At 47.9% G+C, this 12947-nt stretch overlaps 1 long non-coding RNA gene across 1 annotated transcript; it reads right to left on the bottom strand.

Moving 5' to 3' along the window:
* Window positions 1–557: 557 nt before the first annotated feature.
* LOC110308141 (uncharacterized) lies at window positions 558–1517 on the bottom strand. The gene is made up of 3 exons (XR_002379525.2): window positions 1442–1517; window positions 794–859; window positions 558–665 (listed from the first exon to the last, which is right to left on the bottom strand). It is a non-coding gene; the product is annotated as an uncharacterized LOC110308141 (long non-coding RNA).
* Between the last annotated feature and the right edge of the window lie 11430 nt (window positions 1518–12947).

The raw sequence follows: 12947 nt of genomic DNA, 5'->3' as shown, positions 1-12947 counted from the left end.
CACATGGCGAGGTGACAAACTTCCTTCCAATAAGACCTATCCTATCACCCAAAGGTACCAACACCCCCCAGTAAAGCAATGGGCTGGGACCAACCCCTTTTAAATACACTGGCCTTAAGGGCCATACAAACTAAAAGGAACTTGGAGAGAGAGGGGCTGCATCTGACTATAGTTTATCTGTCTCTCCCTAACTGGGAGTCCCCTTGGGTCTGGGCAACCCAAAACCTCCCATTTTTTTTTTTGGTTAGAAGCCTCCTCTGAGACTATAGCTATTACCCAGACTGTCAAAGTTATTGGCATTCAAAATGGCCACCTTCCTACAGATAGAAAAGGCAGCTAGGATAAATTTTACAATAGCCAAACACGCGATATGAGAAACATTTCTTAATGATACGGATGGATGGCACAGCATACCACCACCAGAGCTCCTCAGTTCCCCACCCAGGAATGTGTCTCCACCCTTCAGGGTAGGCAGGAATTACTGCTCCCTTCTGACCAATCTGTGGAACAGGAAAAATTCTCACCTGCCAACAGAGACAGTGGAGTAAGAGATGGAGGCAAAGCCAATCAGAACCTCAGTTGGGTGTTCCACGTGCTCTGGGCGTGAAATAGGGGGAGGGCTCGTGTCTGCGTTCCTCTCCTCAAACCTGACACCGCAACTCAGTCTGAGAAATTGCCAAGCATGCTCAGCTGGCAGCTGGGATGGAATCCCATGGGAACCCCCCCCCCCACCCACCCACCCGGGCCTGGAACTTCCTCTAAAGTGTTCAGGGTACGGAAGGGAAAATAGGACCTGGGAGGATCTACTGCAGACTGGAGGAAACCATCGAACTGCAGTGATCTACCACGGTATGGAAGCCTGAAAGGAGAGAAGAGAGAAACTTAGCAAAGCCTACAATTCCATCCACAGGACTTCCCAACGAGAAGACACTCAGAATTTTGTCGTGTTTTGTTTTAGGGGTGTAGGGGTGTAGGGTGTGTGTGTGTGTGTGTGTGTGTTGGGGGAGGGGTACACGTGTGTGAAAGGCAGAGGACAACGTTGGGTAACTTCCACAGAAATGCTAGCCATCTCCTTTGAGATGGGATCTCTCACTGGCTTGAAGCTCACCAATGAGGTCAGACAGGCTGGCCAGTGTGTTCCAGGGTCCTCCTTCTTAGCATTGGAGTGACTCTGCACATGGCTTTTCTTGTGTGGCACAAGAGACCTAAAATCACACCCTCCTCCCTTCCAGGCAAACACTTAACTAAGTCGCTCCTGAAGCCTCTTTTCTGATGTTTATCTTAGCATGTATTAACTATGTGTACTAACATACTTCATCATATTTACCCCATTAACTCCATTTCCCCTCTCTCACTGATCCCCTTTTCCCAGAGCGCGCCCTTTCTACTTCCATGGATATTTGTTTTTGGTGAACCAAAGGGTTTCGTTAGGGGTACTTACAGGAACACTGGGGAGGGATCATGCACAGGAGCAAGGTCAGTTAACTCAGGGACTACAGCACTGAAGAAAATGTCTCTCTCCCTCCCAATGTACAGTAACTGCCGTTAGATCGTTAGGGAGGGGTTAGGCCTTGGGTGCCCTCCCCCCCCCCCAGGATGGAATGTCAGAGGGCCCAATCTTGTGCAGGTGTTGTACAAGGCACAGCTCCTGAGAAAACTAATCACCTAGTTTCTTGACTGTGGCTGTGAGGTAGGTGGCTTGAGGCTGAGGAAAGCTGGGTGAGGTCTCCATGTAAGTACACACACACACACACACACACACACACACACACACTCACACACACACACACTCTCTCTCTCTCACACACACACACTCACACACACACACACACACTCACACACACGTACACACACATACGCACCTGTAAGGTCAATCCTTCAACATCTCCACACATTAGAAAATATTTCATCATTTAATGGGAGAAATGACCCCAAGACTCTGGCCCTCCCTCATAACCCAGCCATATCTTCCTCCTTCACACTCCACCTACCTCAGGGCTTCCTGCCCCTGTTATGAGCTGTATGGGCACATGTCTGCTTGTGGGTACAGAGTTTCTGGTGCCCCCACCCCAATTCCTTTTATGACCATCTTCACAGGGGAAGATACACATGATAGACAAGACCTTCAGGGTCTCCCACCTGCCTCCTCCAGCCTGGGGGCTGGCTCCACTCTGCATCCTGGCCTCTGCCTCTCTCCCGGAAGCCTCTCTGGCCATCAGCTCTCAGCTTCACTCTTCCTGGGCTGTTTCCTGCCTGTCAACTGCATGGCATTGACTGCCATGCCCAAACCCCTAAGCTTCATGAGATCGGGGGTATCCCCCTCTGCCCTCACGGAACCCCCTCACTCCAATGGATGCTGGGAGACATGTTGGGTGAAAAGGTGGCTAGTGCTAGAGGGGGACCCTGTCACCCCTCAGCTGTCTCTGGACACAGCTCAGTCTGGATTTTCTCAGGAACCCCTCCCGTGCTCAAGTCTGTAGGAAACAATGACAAAGCAGAGGGATTTGAATGCAAACTGCATGACATAGGGTGATGCTCACATGTGTGAGTGCGGCCTGTGATGTGTATGAGGAGTGCTGGGTGTGTGTGGAAATGGTCTGTGCTGCGTGTGTTTTGCACATTTCATCTGTAGTGTGTGAAAGTGCGCAGTATGTGAAAACCGATGTATTTATGATGCTGTGTGTTGTTTGAGCTGTCTTGGGCTGCTAATTGTGTGTCATACATGTGGCATATGTGGGGATGTATTGATGAGTACAGCATTCGGGTGTTGTAGTATGCAGATGGGGTATCTTTGTGGCGTGTAATTTGTGTGGTAAGGATGCACATACATGTGCCTCTGGTCTTTGGTATATGTGGCTGCAACTCTGTGGACACACTTAAGTACATACAACACACACACACACAGCTTTTTGCCCTGGACTTAGTCAAGAAGAGTTAAAGAATGGAATTCCAGGTGGTGGTAGCTGCTGTCTTCCTGGAAGCCTCTGTAGAAAAGGTCTAGTGGGCTCCAGGAGAGCAGACAGGACAAGCTTCAAGGAAATGAACAGTCCTGTCCTCATTTCCAACTACAGTTGAGACCATGCACCCATTATGAAACTCTCAAGACATAGCCTGAAACTTGGAGCCCGAGAGGCCAGATGGGCCAGCGAGCTGCGTGATGCTTTGCACAGGCTCAAGCCCACACTGTCGGGGTGGGAAGAGGTTAAAAGCTGCAGACCTGATGGCTCCTCTCAGGCATGCTCACACACCGCTCACACACTGCTCTCTTGGCCTGTTCACACACTGCTGCTGCCTGGTGGAATGTTCCAGACAGCTGCTCCCAGAGGTTAGAAAATGACACCGCTAGCAAATGTGCTGACTGTGTTCCCAAATGGCTAGTAAAACAGACTGATACTTAGATCCAGCCACGGCTGCATGCTAGTTCATCCTCTTATCACTCAGAAGTATCTTGTACTTTGTACCATCAAAGATGCACTTTGATTATTGCATAGACAGCGGCCAGCAACAGGTGCCGGACACACCGTGGCTGGTTGCTTCAACATTATATGCTCTGAAAAGTATGGCATTTCAAGGCCACCAAAGACAGGGACACTTAGACCCGCAAATAAGAAGACAAAACTGGACATTGCCCTAGATATACAAAAAGCCCAAGACTGTGGAAAATGTGTGTTTGTCATTATAAAAAAAATAAAACATCTAAAATGTAGAGAGATAATTGTATTTCCACTAAAAACCCCTTGTATCCAATTGAATATAAGTTTTCCCAGAATTTTCCATTCTTCTTCCTTCTTCCTTCTTTCCTTCCTTCCTCCTTTCTTCCTTCCTTTTTCCTTCTTTCCTTCCTTCTTTCTTCTTCCTTTTTTCTGTAGTTCCAGGGATTAAATCAGGTCTCAATGCTAGGCAAGTGCTCAAACACTGCGCTACATCTTTAGCCCTCTTTTTAATTAAAAAAAAAAAAAAAGTAATCTGTGTGCGTGAGACTGCACTTATTTACATGTGTATATTTGTATGTTTACATGTGCATTTTCATGTGTGTGTCTGTGTGAGCATATGTGTGTGCACAGCACAAATGTACCTTTTCAATAGCCTCAGTTGAAATAAGATCTCTCTGTTGGTCTTCTCCCGGGTACACTGGGCTAAGAGTTTCTGGGGCACCTCCTGTCTCTACATCCTCTGTCACCATAGCAGGACACTGGGACTACAGACTCTCACACTACCTGTCTGCTTTTGCATGGGTTCCAGGGATTTGAACTGCAGTCCTCACACTTGTATGACAGCCTCACACTTGTATGACACAACTTCTCACTTGTATGAAAGCACTTTTTCTCACTGATGTGTAGCCTCAGCTGTAGGCATAAATTTTTCTCAACCTGCTTTAATAAGGGGTCCACCTCCCCTCTAGCCCACCACCCACCAGAGGTAGTAGAAAAGAAAGGTGATTAGGATACGGGGGAAGTGGAACTGTTGAGAAATAGTTCTTTGGGGTGATTCCAATCTTTGTTGTTGTTCTCAGTCCGGTTCCCTAGCAAACACCAAACATGAACCACATGAATTAGCAACTGCTGTTCAATCCAGAAGAAACCACAAGGCTCACCACCCAGCCTGGATCCTCAGAAGCAGCAAGAAACCGCAGGAGCCTCCGGAGAGGTTCTTTGGCCAGTTTCTCTCTATGATCTCACCACAATCAAAGCTCAGCAACACAGTGTAAGGCACACCAATACATGCCTGCTGTCAGTGAAGAACAGTGAGGTGGAGCAAAGCAAACCAAAGCTCCAGCTCCCACTCTCTGTGAGGTCACATTGATATTCTTTTTAAACATTGCATGTCCTTTCATGTGTCTGCTTTAGCAATATATCCTTTTACCTGTGTGTCCCGGCAAAACATCATTTGACATAACGAACTCTCCAAAGAAGCCGCAAGTTTCCACTTCACCCAGCATTGGTTTTTACTTTGGTGACTTGATACCATTGCCAAGGCTGGTCATGAATTTGGGGATCTTTCTGCCTCGGCCTCCAGAGGTTACAAGCCTACGCTGGTTTTTATTCCAAGGAAAAGGAACAGGAAAGAGAAAAGAAACTCCAACAGTCTCCCTGAGAAGCCACGAGCTGCTGTCTCCACCATGTCCACTCTCCTGCCTGCCCCATAGTCCTGATGATCCCTGGGCTATGTGCAATTAGGCTTGAGTTTTTAAGAAAAAAAAATTTTGAATGGTTTTTTATCAAGAAAGCCTGAACTCAGCTATGATGTCAGAGGAAGAATTCAGACATGTCATTGCCACACCACATGGCCCCTCACACCATGCTGCCTTATGAAATGTCATCCTCACGCAGCACACATGAGTGTTGACCAGAGTCACAGGCCCACTGCGGAGGCCACACTGCCCCGTGGTTTCTGCTTGGCTCTGAATTTCTGAAGTTCTAGCCCCAGGATCATCACAGTTATCCTGAAAAGTAGGGCAGCACTCAGCTGGGAAGACTGTTTCTGGGGCATTGTCCCTAGGGTGTCTGTGAACGTGGCTGCCATGTGCAGATAGCTGCGGCTGCCAGCAGGGACAGCAGCAGTGGACACAGCCTTGGTGTCAAAGGCGGCGACGTGTTCTATTCATGCCGCCTGCTGTCCCCATTCACAATGGTGTTTCATGAATGAATACTGGAATCACGGAGCTTAGAATACAAGGTTTGGTGCCCTGTGGCCCCCAGACTTTGTCCCCACTCAAAGAATGAGGCTGTTTGTCACCCTTAACTACAGCTGAATATCCCATAGGCTAGAGCCTAAGTAGCAAACATTTGCTTTCTCTCTGTTCTGGAGACTGTAATCCAGGGACAAGGAACTGGCATGGCTATGGCCAGGTGAGGACACACTTTCTGAGTGGCAGATGGTGGCTTCTGGTTGTTCCTTTGTGTGACGGGCTGGGAGACAGAGGGAGACAGACACCAAGGAAGCGCCCTCTGGTATCTTCTTTGTCACAAAGGCTTTGGGGCTGGTGAGATGGTTCAGTGGGAAAAGGTACTTGCCACGCCAACCTGGTGACCTAAATTTGATCCTGGAATCTATGTGAATGTGGAAAAAAGTACTGAGGTCTCAAAGTTGTCCTGAGGACTTCACAACTGCACTGTGACATCCCGTCGTCCCTAATCACTCACACATACACACACACACACACACACACACACACACATGCAGAGAGAGAGAGAGAAGAGAAAGAGTAACAATAGATAAACTTCATTAACATGAATTAATGCTATAATCTCTATAACAGTCGGTTTCATTGTGACATCTCATAATGTGATTTGATCACATTCAACCCCTCCACTACATGGGGTCTCCACCTCCCTACTTATACTAATCAGAACATGCATTTATTTTCAAACAGAAAAAAATATAAATTCTCATTATAAAAGAAGAAGCCAAGAGGGAGAGGAAGGAGATGGTAGATTGTCTGGCACACCTTGCCTGCGACAAAGTTGCTTATCAGAAAGGGGAACAGGTGGACAGGAGTAAGATGGAGAGCCCAAAAGGAGGGCAGGGTCTTGCTCTTTTTTTTTTTTTTTTGGTTTTTTTGAGACAGGGTTTCTCTGTGTAGCCCTGGCTTGTCCTGGAACTCACTTTGTAGACCAGGCTGGCCTCGAACTCAGAAATCCGCCTGCCTCTGCCTCCCAAGTGCTGGGATTAAAGGCGTGCGCCACCACGCCCGGCGGCCTTGTTCTTAAAAAATCTTTTTAAAGGGCTGGCGAGACCGCTCGGCAGGCCAAGACCCTTCCTGCTCAGCCTGATGACCTGAGTTTCATCCTCAGAACACAAGAGGAAGGAGGAGAAAACAGAGAATGTGCGCTGTGCATATGTGCACACGCTAATAATAAGTAAATAAACCTTTAAAGGGACAGAAAACATAGCTCTGGAGGCCAAACACGGTCTGGATGTGAGACACCCAAGCCTTTCCTCCCTCTACCACCACACAACTGAATGTATAGGACTTGCTATGTGCTAGGGATGTTCTGCCTGGCGTTCTACACAGGCACTGCTAGCTTAGCCCTGAAATCCTGCGTGACTCTGCTTCTCCCCATGCATTTATCCCTAAGGCTTATGCTGCCCACCACCCCTGGGATGTGGAGTGGGAAAAGGCAACATGATATAGACCCTTGATTCAGGCTGTGCAGAGTGCCTTGCTGGGTGTCGGGCTTCAGGAAAGGGATCGCTGAAGCAGCCATGTGAGACGTGACACCTTAGAAAGAGATAGGACAAGACATCAATGGCACCCTAGGAAGGCATGCAGCAGGCATCTTACACTCGAGGGGATGGTCTCATGGACGTTACTGCTGACATCCGCAAAGAAGCCAGAGGCAGGAGCAATAGAAAGGCCAGCAGGGTTTTACAGGATGGTGTCATTCTCCACGTGACAGGACAACATCAAGAGGCATAAACAATGGGGGAGCAGGTGTGAAATAAGTTGGTGGGTGGGCTAGTTGGTGGTCCAGACAGAACGCAGTTCCGCAGTTCCGTTACCAAACTAGGGGTCACAGCCTGTCACCCTGCCTCGTGTCCATCCCCGAGGTTCTGAAATGAGATTCAGTTTTAAATAAAGGACCAAGACTATGTACACCTGAGCAGTTCTGGTTAAGGCATGGTCCTGCCCATCATTAACTGACCCTTGTCTGGACTTCAGGCTCATCCTGTAAGGCAGTTGATAAGACAGTATGGAACTGCCAAGATGAAAGCTACCTACTAGTTGGCACTCTTTCCCTCTGAGGGAAATTCCCATCTCTTTGGGATACACTGTTTCAACAGTGTGATAATCAGACTGAAAGATACAAGTGTCTTTCTACAGAGCTTCCTGGTTTTCCACACAGTTTACAGTAACTGATGAAGCTTGGATGGCGATGCTGAAGGAAGGAAGACATGGCAGACAGGGCTAGAAAACAGTGTGGCATTAAAGCAACAGAATCAAGGAGGATGAGGAGGCAGAGGATGCCGTGCGCAACAAGTCGTGACTAGTGTCAAGAAGGTTAATGGAATCATTGGAGCTCTGGGTTTTAATGACAGGTTCCCTGAGCCCACAACACAGCATGCCTGTCACAGAAATGACCAGTTTTCACAGAAGAGACAGATCATCTCCTCATAAGACCAACATGGTTTCAAATGCTGAGGTCGGGGTTATTATGGGATAAAGATATAGAGGCCTGAGGTAAGGGTGAGGAGAATCACTGTGGATCAGTGGTCAGCACACTCCAAGTCAAGGCTTATGACTTTTCACTGGGTTTGGGCAGCATCTATGGCTTGGAGGGTGTAGTTTTGGGGCACCCCAATGTTGAAAGGTTACCTATTAGACATTTGCATGAGCCTACAGACTTTGCACGATGGTCAGAGTCTTGAGAGCCCTGAGTCCCTGAAGAACAATTAGGTAACCCTAACTGCCACGTCCCGATTGCCTAGAGCAGTTACCTATGGCAAAGCTAACAGAAGGCTATCTCGTAACAGTGTGACCTCTAGAAGTCAATGTTAGGGACCACTGAAGCCACATGTTTACGTCCCTGGGTTTTCTGGGTGATTTTAGAGCCAGGGCAGCATGATGAGGCTGAACCTCACTGGGAAAATGCCAGCTCCACCCTCTATGACCGTACAATCACCCAGTGTGACCACAGACACAGTGTGACCACAGATGATCTTACAATGAAGTGACTGGAAAGAACAAGGTTGGGGGCAGAAAGAGGCTCCAAAGGCATCATGAGGTACACATGAAAGCCACCAATGCTAAGAGAGACTGGAAACCCTTACAGCCATGGGCTACACCCAGAGCAGAGAATGCTCGCAAGAGGCCCTGTGACCTCCGGATACCACACGGGCTGTGCACGATGCAAACCATCCACATAGGAAAAGCAGGCACTATACAAATGGCCTGCAAAGGACCAGGACTCTCTGAACCCGGGCCTTTGAGCTTCTCGTCTTTGCCAGCCCTCTGGCTCACTTCCATTCTCAAGAGTGCATTCTTCTCTCTTAATAAACTCTCTATTTTTATCACTCTCCATGGATCTCAGGTCTGACTGTTTGTTCTCGGACACAATCACCTGGAAATGGCAGCAGGTATCTTGTAAACACGATATCTTGATGTTTTAAATCCAAAAAAGAAAAAGAAGAAAATCCTCCAAACCCCAAATGGGAGAGGAGATGGTAGGTTAGGTTTTCAGATTTGGAACATAACCTTATGAACAATGGCGAAATCCTTGACTTCCTTGACAACCACTTCTGCATACAGGAGCATGGCTAATAGCATAGCCTCAGGGATTCAGTCCTAGCACTATGGGAGCCAGGACACAGAGAGACCCCACGACATTCAATCCTATCATTTTTCAGCAGGGCATAGAAGTGCTTAGAGGCCATGTGACCTTGTTTAGCAGGTGACAGACTCAGAGAGGTTTAGTCCTGAGTTCATACCATTGGCAAGGGCATGCTAGTACCAAATTAAAAAAAAAATTGGAAAGAATTCTTTTCACGGATTGTATGAGATCTTCCCTGGATTAATCATTCTCAATTTTATTTCCTTATTTAGAAAAAAAAAGTAGAATATTTTTTCAAAAAAAAAATCCATGTATTTTCCAAACAGCCCTAGTTTAGGAACTTCCTTCACGAATTACTATTATTGTTTTTTTTTTTAATGCAAAGCCTGGAAAAACTCCACAGAGGAAAAGAGCAACCACACCCAGGGCTCCGTGGAAGGTCTGAGGTCATACTCTGAGAGATGCTGCAGAGGAGGGGGAGGGGAAGACAGAGGGAGAATGGAGCAGGAGGGAACACTAATCTACCTCCTCCACCAGGAGTCCTAGATCAAGTGCAGAAGCTCAGAGATGCTGCTGAGGTGCAAGGGAGCCTGGCCTCTATCTGCAGTGGACAGTCTATAGGTGGCTCAGCTGGAATTCTAAAATCCCAAGAGGCTGGGGAGATGGCTCAGTCATCACTGCTCCCAGATCCAGACCTGAGGACCTGGATTTAATGCACAGGACTTGAGAAGGGGTGCATGCCTGACATCCCAGCGCTGCTGATGCAGAGACTGGAGGGTCCCGGGCTCGTTCCGGCAACCAGTCTAGCTAGATTGGTGACCTCCAAAGATAAGGTGGAGAGGGTCTGAGGAAGACACTTGACATCAATCTCTGACGTCCACGTATGCATACATGCAAACGCTCACAAATGCTCACACGAAGCCCCAGGCTTCGTCAAAGAACGCACCGTGGGCTGGGTGATGTCATCGGAAGCAAGTGTGCACCCTCCTGGTCCCTGGTTCCTAGCACACAGCTCTTGAAACCCTTGGAGTCTCCCGAGTGTCTTGCGTGTTAGTGGGGTGTTGGTAGCCTCAGAACTGGGGCTGGTCTCAGGAAAGCACAAGGAGGTTCTAGAAGCCTCCATGTCCTGCCTCCAGGGAGAGAAAAGACATTGAAGGCTATGTTCATCGCCAGCGCCCACCTCACTCGTGTGCTGGAGCTTCCTTGGAATCACAGAGGGATATGCACCAAATACCTACCAGCCAGAGAAGCCACAGGAGTCTCTAACATTGTCCTGTTCATCTCTTTATCTATCATTTATATTATATATATATTATATACTTATATATAATATATTCAATAAACACACTAATATATTTATTAATACATTAATATTAAGAAAACATCAATATATGTATTAAATACATTGTGTTTATTGTTGATATGTTGGTATTAATATAGTAATATTAATTAATAGAGTAACAACATACTTATTAAATACATGATGTATTTATTATTGATATGTTGGTATCGATTAATATTAATTAATACAATATTAATATATTTATTATATATATTTATGCCTATTTGCCTGACTTCTCAGAGATGATGTAACAAGTATGTGGCCCCAATATATCACGAGAGCTCAGGCTGGTCAGAAGCTGAAGTCAAAGGACATGAGGGTGTGGTGGGCACAGGAAGGGTCAGTGCTGGAGAGCGAGCCTCAGCCTTTGGGATGAGACTATCTCTACTAGATAATGTCAAAACAAGATCCAGTTAGAAGAAACCCAGTTGGTGTCGTAGCTGCTGAACTGATGGTGTGGTGTGAGGGAGGGCCACTTAGCTGGTGTCTGTGAGTGAGTGGTGAGTGGCAACTCAGAATAGAGGAAAACAGTCCATGACTTGTCATCTGAGCGCTGGAGAGGAAAGTGCAGGAGGGTCATGAGTTCAAAGCCAGCCTGGACTACACTGAGAGAAAGGAAGGAAATGAAGGGAGGAGAGGGGGCGGGGGGTGGGGGGGAGAGGGGAAAGGAGGAAGGAAGAGAGGGAGGAAGAAAAGAAGTAAAGGGAAGGAGGAGGGGAAGAGGAGGGGAGGGGAAGTGGAGAGGAGTGGGGGGGGAGGGGAGAGGAGGGGAGTGGAGGGAAGGAGAGAAAGTGTGTGCTAGTGAAGCATGATGGGTGGCTGCAGCCCCTCAGAAAGAGCCCGACCCCAATGAAGGGATGTGGTCACCCTTTCTTCAGTTGACTTGTGCCAAGCATGCAGGATGGATAACTAATTCCCACAGATCTGTGCCCCGCTCCTAGACTCAGCCCCTTCTGTGGCCCTTACACTCTGTGTGCATGCATGTGATAGCCATGCCTCCGAGGGTCATACATCTTCCTACCCAACATCTTCCTGCCCTGGCCGATTGTATGTCCTCAAAGGCGGGGGTTAAAGACGGCAGCCACAACTTCACTTGAGCGGTACAATATAAAACATCAGGGACATCTGGAGCAAGTGGCAGTGAGCCCTTCTTTCTGTCTTGTTTTGTTGTGGACACGGGGGTTTCTCATGTCATCCAGGCTGGCCTCAAACTTGCCATCCTCCTGCCTCCACCTCTCAGGTATTGGGAGGGCAAGTGTGAGACCTTGGCTGACAGTTTGATTGACAGCCAGCCTCTCGAAGTTTCCCCAGATGGCATGGTCTTTCTCACACGCAGCATCTTATTGTAACTGTTGGCACCATTTGCTTGACTCAGACACCGACTGCCTTCCTCACCTGCAGGTCCCATAGACACAGACTTGCGAGCTGAACAACCCTAGAGGCAGAAAGTTGTGTCTAGTGCGGTGGTCCACACTTCTAATCTGAATACTCAGAGGGCTGAGGCAGGCAGATCTCTGGGAGTTTTAGTTAGCCTGGTTTATATAGCCCATTTCTCACCAGCCAGGGCTTCGCAGAGAGACTTTGTCTCGGGAAGAGAGAGAGGGAAGAGGAGAAAGGCACGCACAGAGAAAGAGAGAGTCTGTTGTACACACAATTTCCTTGCTGTTGCTCCACTAAATGGTATAACACAAGCATCCACATAGTCTTTACTTCGTATTAAATCCCAGAAGCAGCCCAGGAGTGGTCTGAAGCACACAAGAGGATGTGCAATATCTGAGGATTCTGGGATCCACATGGGTCCTGGGGAATCTTACACAAGTACTAAAGGCTGACCTCGTCCTTCCACCTAATCCATTCTGGCCTTGCAGGTGAGGGTGGCAGAAAAAAACTCGGAGTGTTTATAGAAGCAACTGGGACCCTTCAGGAGAGGAGGCTGTCGGTCATTTCAGGTAAGGTGCGGTCAGTCTCCAAGGCAGGGACAAGCACATTGATGCCAGCCAAGTGGTTCAAAGTCTGCAGAGGAGAAGGATGGGGCATGTGGAACAGGATGAAACAAGCCCAGGAAATAATACAGACAGGGGAGGAAAACGCAGGGCAGTGAGACAGGGGGAAACAAAAAACACTTTGAACAGTAAGAAAGTAGATGTCTCCACACAAGAGATGAGGAAACAGGCTGGGCAATCCATCTGCCTCTGCTGATCCACCCTGCACTGCAGTCATTTGGAAATGATGGATTAGGGGAGGGTGGCCCTGTCTTCCCTCTCAACAAAATCCTCTGGCTCCCAGTGGGACTCTTTTTATCTCCACAATACACACACACACGCACACACACA

Source organism: Mus caroli, unplaced genomic scaffold, assembly GCF_978045245.1.
Source record: "Mus caroli unplaced genomic scaffold, Mus_caroli_1 scaffold_15, whole genome shotgun sequence".
Classification (NCBI taxonomy): Eukaryota; Metazoa; Chordata; class Mammalia; order Rodentia; family Muridae; genus Mus; species Mus caroli.
This window is presented reverse-complemented; position numbering and strand designations above follow the sequence as displayed.